Consider the following 12,288-nt stretch of genomic DNA (forward strand, 5'->3'; position numbering starts at 1 on the left):
AAATACAATTACATCAAGAGCAATATCAGAAAGAGATATTCTTTAGAGATATTTTTCTGTCAAAATTTCTTACCACTGGGACCGGCGCTGTGGCGCAGCGGGTTAATGCCCTGGCCTGAAGTACCGGCATCCCATATGGGCGTCGGTTCAAGTCTTGGCCGCTCCACTTCTAATCCAGCTCTCTGCTATGGCCTGGGAAAGCAGTAGAAGATGGCCCAAATCCTTGGGCCCTGCACCCACATGGGAGACCCAGAAAAAGCTGCTGGCTCCTGGCTTTGGATCAGTGCAGTGGGGAGTGAACCAGCGGACAGAAGACCTCTCTCTCTCTCTCTCTCTACCTCTCTCTGTAACTCTGACTTGCAAATAAATAAATAAATCTTTAAAAAAAATGTATTACCACTATATTTGTAATAAATTTACATCTCATGTATCTGCTACATGTGAAAAATTCATAATGATTCTACAGTATTAAAATGCATTAATTTCTTTATTTTTACACTAACATTGTTATAAGGGAAAAAAATCTGGTTCCTATCTTTTTGGAATTTTTCCCCACAATGTGGACTCATCATGGTCCTAGCAACCAGGTGTTTGGCACAGTGGTTAAGACACTGCTTTGGGGGCCAGTGCCGTGGCTCACTTGGCTAATCCTCTGCCTGTGGCGCCAGCATCCCATATGGGCGCCAGGTTCTAGTCCCGGTTGCTCCTCTCCCAGTCCTGCTCTCTGATGTAGCCCAGGAAGGCAGTGGAGGATGGCCCAAGTGCTTGGGCCCCTGCACCTTTACGGGAGACTGGGAGGAAGCACGTGGCCCCTGGCTTCGGATTGGCACAGTTCCAGCCGCAGCAGCCATTTGGGGGTGAACCAATGGAAGGAATACCTTTCTCTCTGTCTCTCTCTCTCACTCACTGTCTATAACTCTGTCAAATTAAAAAAAAAAAAAAAGACACTGCTTTGGATGCCTGCATCCCATGTCAGGGTGCCCAGGTCTGCTTCCCAGCTCTGCTTCGCGCTCTGGCTTCATGCTTGTGCACAACCTGGGAGGCAGTAGATGATGGCTCAAGTATTGGATACCTGACACCCACGTGGGAGACTAGGCTTGAGGATTAAAAATTTTTTTTCAAAAAATTTTCCAGTACAAATTTCTAGATGTCTTAAGTTGGCAACATAGTGACAATATATAATATTTTACTTTCCAGGAGAGTTTACATGGAAAATGTAAGCAATTAAACATACACCAGTTCTTCTGTGTATAAAGTTAATCGAAAATGGATATTGTGGAGAATGGGACTGGGAGAGGGAGGAAAAAGAGGGATGAGAGAGTGGGTGGGAGGGCAGGTATGGTGGATAGAATATTCCTTAAGTAAAAGATTTCTTTGGGAGAAAATAAATTTTAAAAAATATGCCAGCAATAACATCACATTTTATATTATCCATCATTTTAAAACATTAAACAAATCCAGACTTAACATGTAGATTCAGAAGCTCAACACAATATTTACAAGTATAAAAGTCAATCCAGGGGTCGGTGCTGTTGCATAGTGGGTAAAGCCGCCGCCTGCAGTGCCAGCATCCCACATGGTTGCTGGTTCAAGTCTCAGCTGTACCACTTCCAATCCAACTCTCTGCTATGGCCTGGGAACATAGTAGAAGCTGGCCCAAGTCCCTGGGCACCTGCACCAGCGTGGAAGACCCGGAAGAAGCTTCTGGCTTCAGATCGGAGCAGCTCCAGCCGTTGCGGCCAATGGGGGGATGAACCATTGGATGGAAGACCTCTCTCTCTCTCTCTCTCTGCCTCTCCTCTCTCTATATAACTCTGATTTTCGAATAAATAAATAAATCTTTTTAAAAAAATAAAAGTAGCTTAAATATACTTGAACCTTCTATTAAAACAAAATGTTTCCTTTCTTCTTTGTGATTTGCTCGTTTACATATATCGCATTCTTTATCCCAAGAGCCATCACATTTTATTGGAACCTAGGAGACCAAATTTTGTCCCAGGCAGACATCCTGTGGTGCACAAGGTCACAGACATTCTGTCTGCAGTAATTTTCACATCTAAGGGCACAGACTGGGTAACACAGAGTCAATCATAAAAGGCACAGGCAATGAGAAGGGCTAGGTCACTGAACCACCCCTGCCTCCAGCTCTGAAACTAGGAAGTTCAGCAAAAACAAATAAGCAGAGGCATCACTGACATAGTTTGTAACAATTGCGATTCCACACGAAGCAAAGAATGAGGAATTCTTTGTTAAGAAACCTGGGTTTCCATGAGAGTTTCTCAGGCATGGAAATCCAAGGCACTGTGGCAAAAAATGGCCTACATGAAAGATCTCTGTGAGTGAGATCCCAGCGGAAAGTATGGGCCATCAAAGAAGGAGGTACCTTTCTCTGAAGGGAGGAGACAACTTCCACTTTGACTATGGCCTTGTCTAAATAAGGTCGGAGTTGGCGAACTCAAGAGGCTTCCATAGCCTTGGCAACTCATGACAAGAGCCTAGGGTGATTACTGACGCCATAAACAAGAGTGTCAATTTGTTAAGTTAACAACAGGAGTCACTATGCACTTACTCCCAGTGTAGGATCTCTGTCCTTGATGTGTTGTACAATGTGAATTAATGATAAAACTACTACCCAAACAGTACTCTACACTTTGTGTGTCTGTGTGGGTGCAGTCTGTGGAAATCTTTACTTAGTATATAATGAGTTGATCTTCTGTATATAGAGGTAATTGAAAATGAATCTTAATGAAGAATGGGATGGGAGAGAGAGTAGGAGATGGGATGGGAGAGGGAATAGGAGATGGGATGGTTTGCAGGTGGGAGGGTGGTTACGGGGGGGAAAACCGTTATAATCCAAAAGATGTACTTTTGAAATTCATATTTATTAAATAAAAGGTTTTCTAAAAAAAAAAAAAAAAAAACTTGGGTTTCAGTTCTGGATTTCCAAGTTTAGCTGTGTAAATATATTCAGCTGTGAGTTAACTATAGAAAATTATACAAATCATTTATTATCTTTCCTTCTCAGCTTCCTTATATTTAAAATGAGGTAATACAATACACACCCTGGTTCCTCTGCAGCATGAAAATTCTAATTATCTTCATTAGTTTAATGTTACTAAGTTCTTTAATATCTGATTTTTGTACATTTAATAGCATCACATACATCCACAACTGAGCTCTGCTACAAAGGCACTCCTCTAACTTCATGCATGCCGCCCCATACCCCTGCCCCAGGGTTTCCCATATCATTCACTTCAATAAAAGCCCTCCTGGATTGTGGAAAACAGCAAAGAAATCTCTAAAAATATTAAAAATAGAATTGCTTTATAACCCAGCACTCTCCTTTATGGAGTTATGAAACCAGGCAAACATCTTTCTGCTGATGAGTGGATAAAGGAAATGTGACATTGTGTGTGTGTGTGTTTGTGTATACACACTCAAATATACACAATGGAATACAAGATGAGTACCCCTTATCCGAAATGCTTGGAATCAGAAGTGTTTCAGATTTCAGATTTTATGTGGGGGTGGGGTGGTAGATTTTGCAATATTTGCATAATAATATATATAATGAGACATCTTAGGGATGAAATCTAAATGTAAACAATAAATTCATTTGTTTAACATCTACTTTATACACATAGCCTGGATTTATTCTACATATTTTTAGTGTGCCAGCATTTTGGCTGCAACTTATCATAGGAAGTCAGACTCGGAATCTCCCAGTGACATCATGTTGGTTATCAAAAAGTTTTAGATGGGGCTGGTGCTGTCGTGCAGCGTCACAGTAGGCTAACGCCCTGGCCTGAAGCACCGGCATCCCATATGGGCGCCGGTTCCAGACCCAGCTGCTCCACTTCCAATTCAGCTCTCTGCTACGGCCTTGGAGAGCAGTGGAGGATGGCCCAAGTCCTTGGGTCCCTGCACCCGCGTGGGAGACCAGAAGAGGTTCCTGGCTCCTGGCTTTGGATTGGCACAGCTCCAGCCATTGCGGCCAATTGGGGAGTGAACCATTAAATGGAAGACCTCTCTATATATATCTCTCTGCCTCTCCTCTCTCTGTGTAACTCTGACTTTCAAATAAATAAATAAATCTTTTTAAAAAAAGTTTTAGATTTCAGAGCATTTTGGATTTTAAATTTTCAGATTAAGGATTCCTTAAAATATAAGGAAACTCCATCATTTGTATTTAATATATGGAGCTGAAAGGCATTATACTAAGCAAAACAAGGTAGAAAAAGAAAAATACTACATGATGTCATTCATGTGCAGAATCTAAAATACCAAATTCATAGAAGTAGAGAATAGATTGTGGTTGCCAGGAGATAGGGAGAAAGGGGGAGGCTTAGTCAAAGGGTACAAAATTTCAAGTGAATAAGTTCTGGAGATGTCACACACAGAATGGTGGTTACAGTTAATAATATAGGCTTCTGTTGTATACTTGAAATTTTCTAGGAGGACAGCTCTTAAATATTGTCACCACACACACACACACACACACACACAAAAGCACACAAACATGCACATAAAAATGGCAACTATATGTGTGTGTGATAGATGTATGATAGGTAAGTTAATCAACTGGATTGTGGTCATTATTTTACAACGTAAACATACATTAAAACATCAAATTGTAAACCTTAAATATATGTTTTAAATACTAATGACATCTTAATAAAGTTGTTTTTAAACACTGATGGATTAACTTTTCTATCAAGTTATAAGAGAAATTTCAGGAAATAAAATAGTTATTTTCTTCACAGTATATACTACATCTAAGTGTTTGGTGGTGATATGTATAAAATATTAGAAATTACAGGATTTACATTGGATGGGAGAAAGCAGCACATTGCTAAGATCCTTACTTAGTATTGCTTATTGCTGTGAAGGTAACAAAACAAATTTTAGGGAGCTGGAGTTATATATTACCTACATAGAGACAAAGTATGAACAAATAAAACCCAGATGAGTAAGTGAATTAGTAAATAAATGAATCAGACAATTCAGTCACCAATCAGAAATGAGTGTATCAAGTGGCAGGTGTCCTTTACACCTTCACTTAGCACATTTTTGACACAGCATTTGTTTTATTTTTAGCACTTTGAGCTTCATAAGTTAAAAAATCAGACCTGCAGGCACTGTAACCATGCCTTGCTCCCATGTCAGATGCACCACTCCTTTGCCCATTTCCAGGGACTACCTGTTTCTGGTGGTCATGAGGGCTTGTGGGCCAGGACAGCCAGGGAGAGTGGGAGGTGATGGGGGTCATCTCTGCCTTGCTAAGTGTCCAGAATCAGGAGAACGGGGAGACACAAGGATGGACCCCGGAGTACTGAAGTCCAAAGAGGAACAGGAAGTTTGGAAAAAAGAATCTCAATGCAGAAAGTGCCAATCAGAAAAATGAGGTAAAATATGAAACAGAACAAGATGCTAATAAAAGGGAGCCCTGAACCCTCCCTTGGAAGCTGATGAATACTTCATGCCTTGAAGAAATTGTTGGCGATTCTGCACTTACGCAGCCTATCCTGCACTATGGATGGGGCACGACACAAAGCCTTGGAGAGCCACAGGCAGGGATGAGAGAAGAAAATATAAAAATATCTGGAGAGGAGTTGAGTCTAAGGATGCAGAATCTCACAGAAAAACAGCCGGGTATAGCCTGTGGGCAGTGAGCACTGATGCCCCCTCCCCAAGACTACCATGAGTTCTGCCTTGTACCCTGAGTCCTGATGTTTTCATAGGGAGGCCCCTACACGTCTGTATTCATGTCAATCTATGTATTGTTTAAAACCTTCTGATGTGACATGTTTCTCATGGTTCTCCTATTACCAGCTTCTCACTGAATATTGTTTTTGACCCATTGCATAAGTTTCTGTCAGCTGGGGAGTTTTACATACTGCATGGAAAGATGTTCATAATGTATTGTGAAGTTGTTAATAAAGCAGTTTTATATATTTATGTAGTAAAGCAAAATTGATAAACCAAAAAAGTTAATAAAGTTTTTGAAAGCTAATAAAGCAAAAAGAGGACTTCTGAGATTAAAACCTGAATAAATTTGATGTTTCTATTTATATATATATATTTTTTTTAAAACTCTGGAAACATGTGATAGTATTATAAGCCTTCATTGTCTGCATAAAAATAAAATCTTATCTTCTTCAAACAAAGAGAGCAGTAAGGACATGTACAAATAGAATTCTAGCATTCTGGCATAAACACCTCCCTATTTATAATTCATCATTCTCACTAGAGTTTCATCAACTGCACAGACCTTTTTACCAAATTTTGAAGAACCACTATAAATAAGAGATACATGACACTTTCTTCAGAAAAACATAAAAGGTTGTAATTTGAGGGAAATAATAATACCCCACAATCCATATCTAGAATCTGAAATTCCTACCACTGGTCATAGTTGAAAAGTACTATCTAAATTCACACTGCAAGTGAAGAGTGAGTCAATAGTGCTAGCACTTTAACTGTTGCCTAGCAGAAAACAAAACTTAGGAAAACAGGATGCAAAAATATAAGGTGGCACAGGAAATTATCTAGGTTGGAAGAACAAGCACATTAGGACAACCAGAAGTTACTAGGTACCAAACAGGCCTTAGGTAAATAGACAAATGGAAAGGTATTGTTTATAAATATCTTCCCATGTTGTATACAGAAAACCAAAAATGAGGATACTTAGATTTAAAATCAGGTATTCTGAATTGATAATTATACATGTGAGTTAAAAAAAGTAATATCCCTATAAAAATAAAACAGCAAGAATTAAATTCCTCAATAGTATTTATAGAAGCATTTTAATAAAATAAATTCCTCAATAGTATTTATAGATGCATTTTTAATAAAAGTTTTTTTTTGTGTGTGTGTGTGTGTGTTTTGACAGGCAGAGTCGACAGCGAATGAGAGAGACAGAGAAAGGTCTTCCTTTGCCGTTGGTTCACCCTCCAATGGCCGCCGCGGCCATTTCCGAGGGAGAAACTGTGAACCGACCAGATATGGACCATAAGGGTGAGTCAAAATTATGGGCAGAACACCTTCAAAAATCAATGAAGTCTTCAAAGTTCATGAAGAAACTGAAATACACTGTTTTACTTGACCCTCAAAGCAATCTGGCTAGGACTGCATTTTGAACCCTGATGCATACAGAAGTTAAGTACTGAAATTCAATAAGCAGGACTTTTGATTCCACATGGCCCACTATTCAGTGGTGAGATTCATGCACACAAACAAAAAACTGTTTGCAGAGTGTTAACAGAACCTGCCTTGCACAGGTGCTGCATGAATTAAGAGAGTTGGTAAATGTGAATAGCCAGACCACAGTGCCTGGCAGATAACTGTGATACTGAAAAAACAGTTATTAAAAGAGAACATATGGGTCTGGCATTATACCATAGCAGGTAAAGCTGCTATCTGCAACGCTGGCATCCCATATGGGCTCCGGTTCCTGTCCTGGCTGCTCCACTTCAGATCCAGCTCCCTCCTAATGGCCTGGGAAAAGCAGCAGAAGATAGCACAAGTGTTTGGGCCCCTGCCACCCATGTGGGAGAGATGAAGTTCCAAGCTCCTAGCTTCAGCCTGGCTCAGCCCTGGCTATTGCAGCCACTTGGGGAGTGAACCAGTGGATGGAAATCAATCAATGTCCTTCTCTCCCTCACCCTTCTTCCCTCCCTCCCTCTCCCTTTCCCTGTCTTTTCCTCTTTCTCTCTGAACTTCTTTTAAGTAAATAAATAAATCTTAAAAACAAAATAAAAGAGAACACATGGTTTTAGAAAGTGAGAATCAAAATGGATGAGAGCAGCAGCTCAGTTCCAAGAGAAAAACAAAAATGACAGGATTTCAAAAAGTACACAGAAAATTGAAGAAAAAGTTTATTTTGTTGCCAAAAATGTTGAAATAAATGCATAATTTTTAATAACATGCATTTCCTATTAACTTTTTTAAGATTTACTTATTTGAAGGGCAGAGTTATAGAGAGACAGGGAGGAAAACAGAGAGAGATCTTTCATCTGCTGGTTCACTCCCAAAATGGCCACAACTACCAGGGCTGGTCCACACTAAAACCAGGAGCCTGGAACTTCCTCTGGTCTTCCATGTGGGTGTTAATTACCCAGTACTTGAGCCATCTTCCACTGCTTCCCCAGGTGTGTTGGTGGCGAGCTGGCTCAGGTCTCCAACCAGCACTCATATGGGATACTGGCATCACAAGTTGCAGCTTAACCTGCTTTGCCACAATGCCAGCCCCTTCCTGTGAACTTTGTAAAGAACCCCCTATATGTAAGAGAAACAAGGAATACAGATGAAACAGAAGGGAGTAGTAACCCCAGATGTCAAACAGTAATTCACAGACTTCACTTTGTTAAGCTCAAATGTATCCATCATGGCATTAGCATTTCATTAAATATCTAATACATGTGTGATACTGGGCTTGCTGCAGATAAGATGCAGGAGGAGGTACAAACTTAACGTTCAATGTGCTTAACTTCAGAAGGGAGGAAAGATTTAAGTTAATAAATAAGCAGTGTATGGTAAATAAGCAATGCTTCTAACAATAAACGCTCTTCATTAGAGAGTTTCCAATACTAAAGAGGAACATTTTAGTACAGTGAAGAAATTAACTAGGTGTATAAACATATTTAGTTTCAAACTTATACTTTAAAAGGAATAGTATACAAAAAGAGGCTGGAAAATCTACTGGACAATTTGACTTCTTGACAGAATTACAATTCATCTTGCTGTCTCTAATTAATAATGAATTTCGCCCTATTATTAGACACTTAGATGTGTTTCTGTGGCAGTACTTGTAACTGAGTTCTTTCTCACTAGAGTCTGGCAGTGAGAATAATAATAAAAGACAGTTAAGGTAAATACAGTCTATTTTACACTAACAACACCCCAGTGTCTCAGTGATTCATACCCAAGTCACACCCCTGCAACAAAATCTAAAATCAGAGTGTGTGTGCTACCACAGTTTTTATGTCTCAGTTTGGCAGTTTGTATGTAGAGCTGCCACAAATGAATGCTATTATTAACTTAAAGCCTCAGTAAAACGTGTCATAAATGGTTGTTTTTTAAAGAAGAGAAAATAAAGTAAGACTCTGAAACTGATTCCAGGAAAAGAAACTTGGAAGCTTCTATGTGCCAAGCACTGCAAATGCTCATTTTGCTTTTCTTATTTCATTTGTAACTCAGTAAATATGTACAGAAGTTATCAGTAACCACATTTTAACTTTGAGAAAACGGAGGTCCAGAAATTTAAAATTTGTACAAAGATACTCAATGAAGTAAGAAACCAAGTCAAAGCCGGCACCGCGGCTCAATAGGCTAATCCTCCGCCTTGCAGCGCCAGCACACCGGGTTCTAATCCCAGTCGAGGCGCCGGATTCTGTCCCGGTTGCCCCTCTTCCAGGCCAGTTCTCTGCTGTGGCCAGGGAGTGCAGTGGAGGATGGCCCAAGTGGTTGGGCCTTGCACCCCATGGGAGACCAGAAAAAGCACCTGGCTCCTGCCTTTGGATCGGTGCAGTGTGCCAGCCGCAGCACACCAGCCATGGCAAAGGAAGACCTTTCTCTCTGTCTCTCTCTCTCACTGTCCACTCTGCGTGTAAAAAAAAAAAAAAAAAAAAAAAAAAAAACACCAAATCAAGATTACATCTAATGATGTTTCGCTCCAAATACACCCTTTCCATGAATCTAATGAGATTTTTCTTATTATAGATCAAAATTAAAACTTTTCTTCAGTCACTTGCAGAGAGGTCAGATCAGACACTGAGGTGACACTTAAGCAGTTAGTGATTGATTTTCTTTTTTTAAAGATTTACTTATTTACCTGAAAGGCAGAATTACAGAGAGAAAGGAAGAGACAGAGACAGAGACATGATACCACAACACCAGCCAAGGCCTACTTTCACAAGATGTTACTGTAGTCACCCAAAGGCAGGGAAATCACTCTGATAACATTGACCTGAATAACCAATCATTCAGGCCACAAGCAGAGTTTCTAAAGTAACCAGGGTAGTTCTTGCTCACCAGACTTTCCAAAGTAGTCTCTCACCTCCTGGTCCATCATCAGTATGTAAAGCATTACCGTCACTCTTTCTCAGAAACCCTGTAGGCTGGGTGACCCGAATCCTATTTTCAGATGACACAATTTCTCCTTGCTGAATTAGTAAACCTAAGAGTGATGGAGCCCGCAAGTAATTTAAGCTCAGGCTAGTTCTTGTTCCTCCTTGCATCACTGCCCCCTTGCAATCCTACAGCTTGCTTGATGGTTTTTATGTCTAGAATAAAATACACCACTTTTCCTCCCTCCCCATCTCTGCTTTCTTTCTCTCCTGTATTCTTCATCAGAATGCATGGCATCACTTATCAATTGTAATATAATCATATGTTCACTGGTCTCTTTCATTAAACTCCATTACCTTTGCATGTTCAGAACTTATCAGAGAACCTGATTAGAACACACTGAATATATAAATACTAACAATAAGTAATGCTGCCCTGTCACCCTAGTCAGAACTGCAGAAGTCACTGCTTCTATCTCAGCCTACATGACAAGTTAGCCAACAAATCCTGTCTACTCTATTAAATGTCCTCATTCTTAACGAGTATAGAATTTTCTTCTGAAAGATGGCAACACTTCCTCTTTAAGGTGTCTCACCTCTGTAGTATTGCCTCCCAAATTCATTCATTCATTCTCTCTCCTTCTCTCTCTCTCTCTCCCTCTCTCCCTTCCTTTCTTCTTCCCTCCCTCCCCCCTTCTCTTTCCCTCCCTCCCTCTTTCACACACATACAAATACATAATTTATACCCCTTTTAAACACATCTACATTTTTCCACTGTGCAATTTCCTACATATGAAAATGCTCTTTCCCCATTTATATAGCTAGTAAGTTTCCATTAACAAAGCCAAGGCTTAACCACTCATCACCCCTTTAATGTAATAGTCTTCAAATATTCTTTCTGCCATACAGAATCTTTAACCACTAATATATGTATACCCGATTCCATAAGTTCAAAACACAAGGGAACTTCAAAAAGTTGGTGGAAAAAAATGAAATGGAAAGATAAGTTTAAGTTTGGGAACCCATGTCAAACCACCATGTATGACACTAGCATCTAATATCAGAGCATTGGTTCAAGTCTTGGCTGCTCCACTTCTGATTCAGTTTCCAGTTAGTGTTCCTGGGAAGACAGTGGAACATGGTCCAGGTACTTGGGCTTCTGCCATCCATGTGTGAGAGGCTGATGGGAGTTCATGTCTACTGGCTTCATCTTGGCCCAGAACTAGCTACTGTGGCCATTTGAGGAGTGAATTAAACATTTTCTCTCTCTCTCTCTCTCTGAGTGAATTAAACAACATTCTCTCTCTCTCTCTCTCTCTCTCTCTCTCTGCCTCTCCTTCTCTCTTTGTAACTCCGACTTTCAAATAAATAAATAAATCATAAAAAACAAAACAAAGAAAAGAAATCCAAAATCCTTACCATTGTCTATCAGGCCCACCTGTACCCACCATCACCACCACCTCATCCTATGTCTTACACCATCTGCTGATCTAACATCACCAACAACCTACCACCATTTCCTCTACTCCAGACACCTGAGACCTCCTGTCAACTTATTCTCTTTCCTTCCTACCAGCAGGCATGTGCGTGCACTGTCTCATCCTCCTGCCTGGAGCATTCAGTCCATTTCTCTGCCCAAATGCCTTATGGGATACTCCCTGATAACCATATATGAAGTAACATTGCTGCCACCATTTCTTTCCCTCTTCTCTTATTATGCTTTATTACACTTGTCTCCTCCCAACATATTATTTTTCTGTCACTCCCTAAGTAGATAAGAGTTCCCCCAAGAGCAAGGACTGTTTAGAAGTGGGCAAAGTGAGAAACTAAGTGTAAAAACATTCTTAGTTCTCCAAATTCCACCAAAAAAAGAACATAGATTTTAGCTAACCATGTTTATATTTTTACCTATATTCTACCACTTTTTGAAAAGTAAATTCTATTGTATATATACTTCAGATTTACAGTACGGTATGGGGTACAAATAAATAGTAAAACAGTTACTATAATACTGAAGCAAATTAACAAATCCACCATCTCACATACACCTTTTGGTGACAAGTTGAAATCTACTTATTTAACAAAAATCCCTAATACAATTGTATCAACTTTTGTTCTCATGTTGCACTAATGATATATAGACTTGGTCATCCTACATATCTGCCACTCTGTATCTTTTGAACCACAACTCCCTTCGCCCTGACCCTGATAGCCACTTTTC

Source organism: Lepus europaeus, chromosome 14, assembly GCF_033115175.1.
Source record: "Lepus europaeus isolate LE1 chromosome 14, mLepTim1.pri, whole genome shotgun sequence".
Classification (NCBI taxonomy): Eukaryota; Metazoa; Chordata; class Mammalia; order Lagomorpha; family Leporidae; genus Lepus; species Lepus europaeus.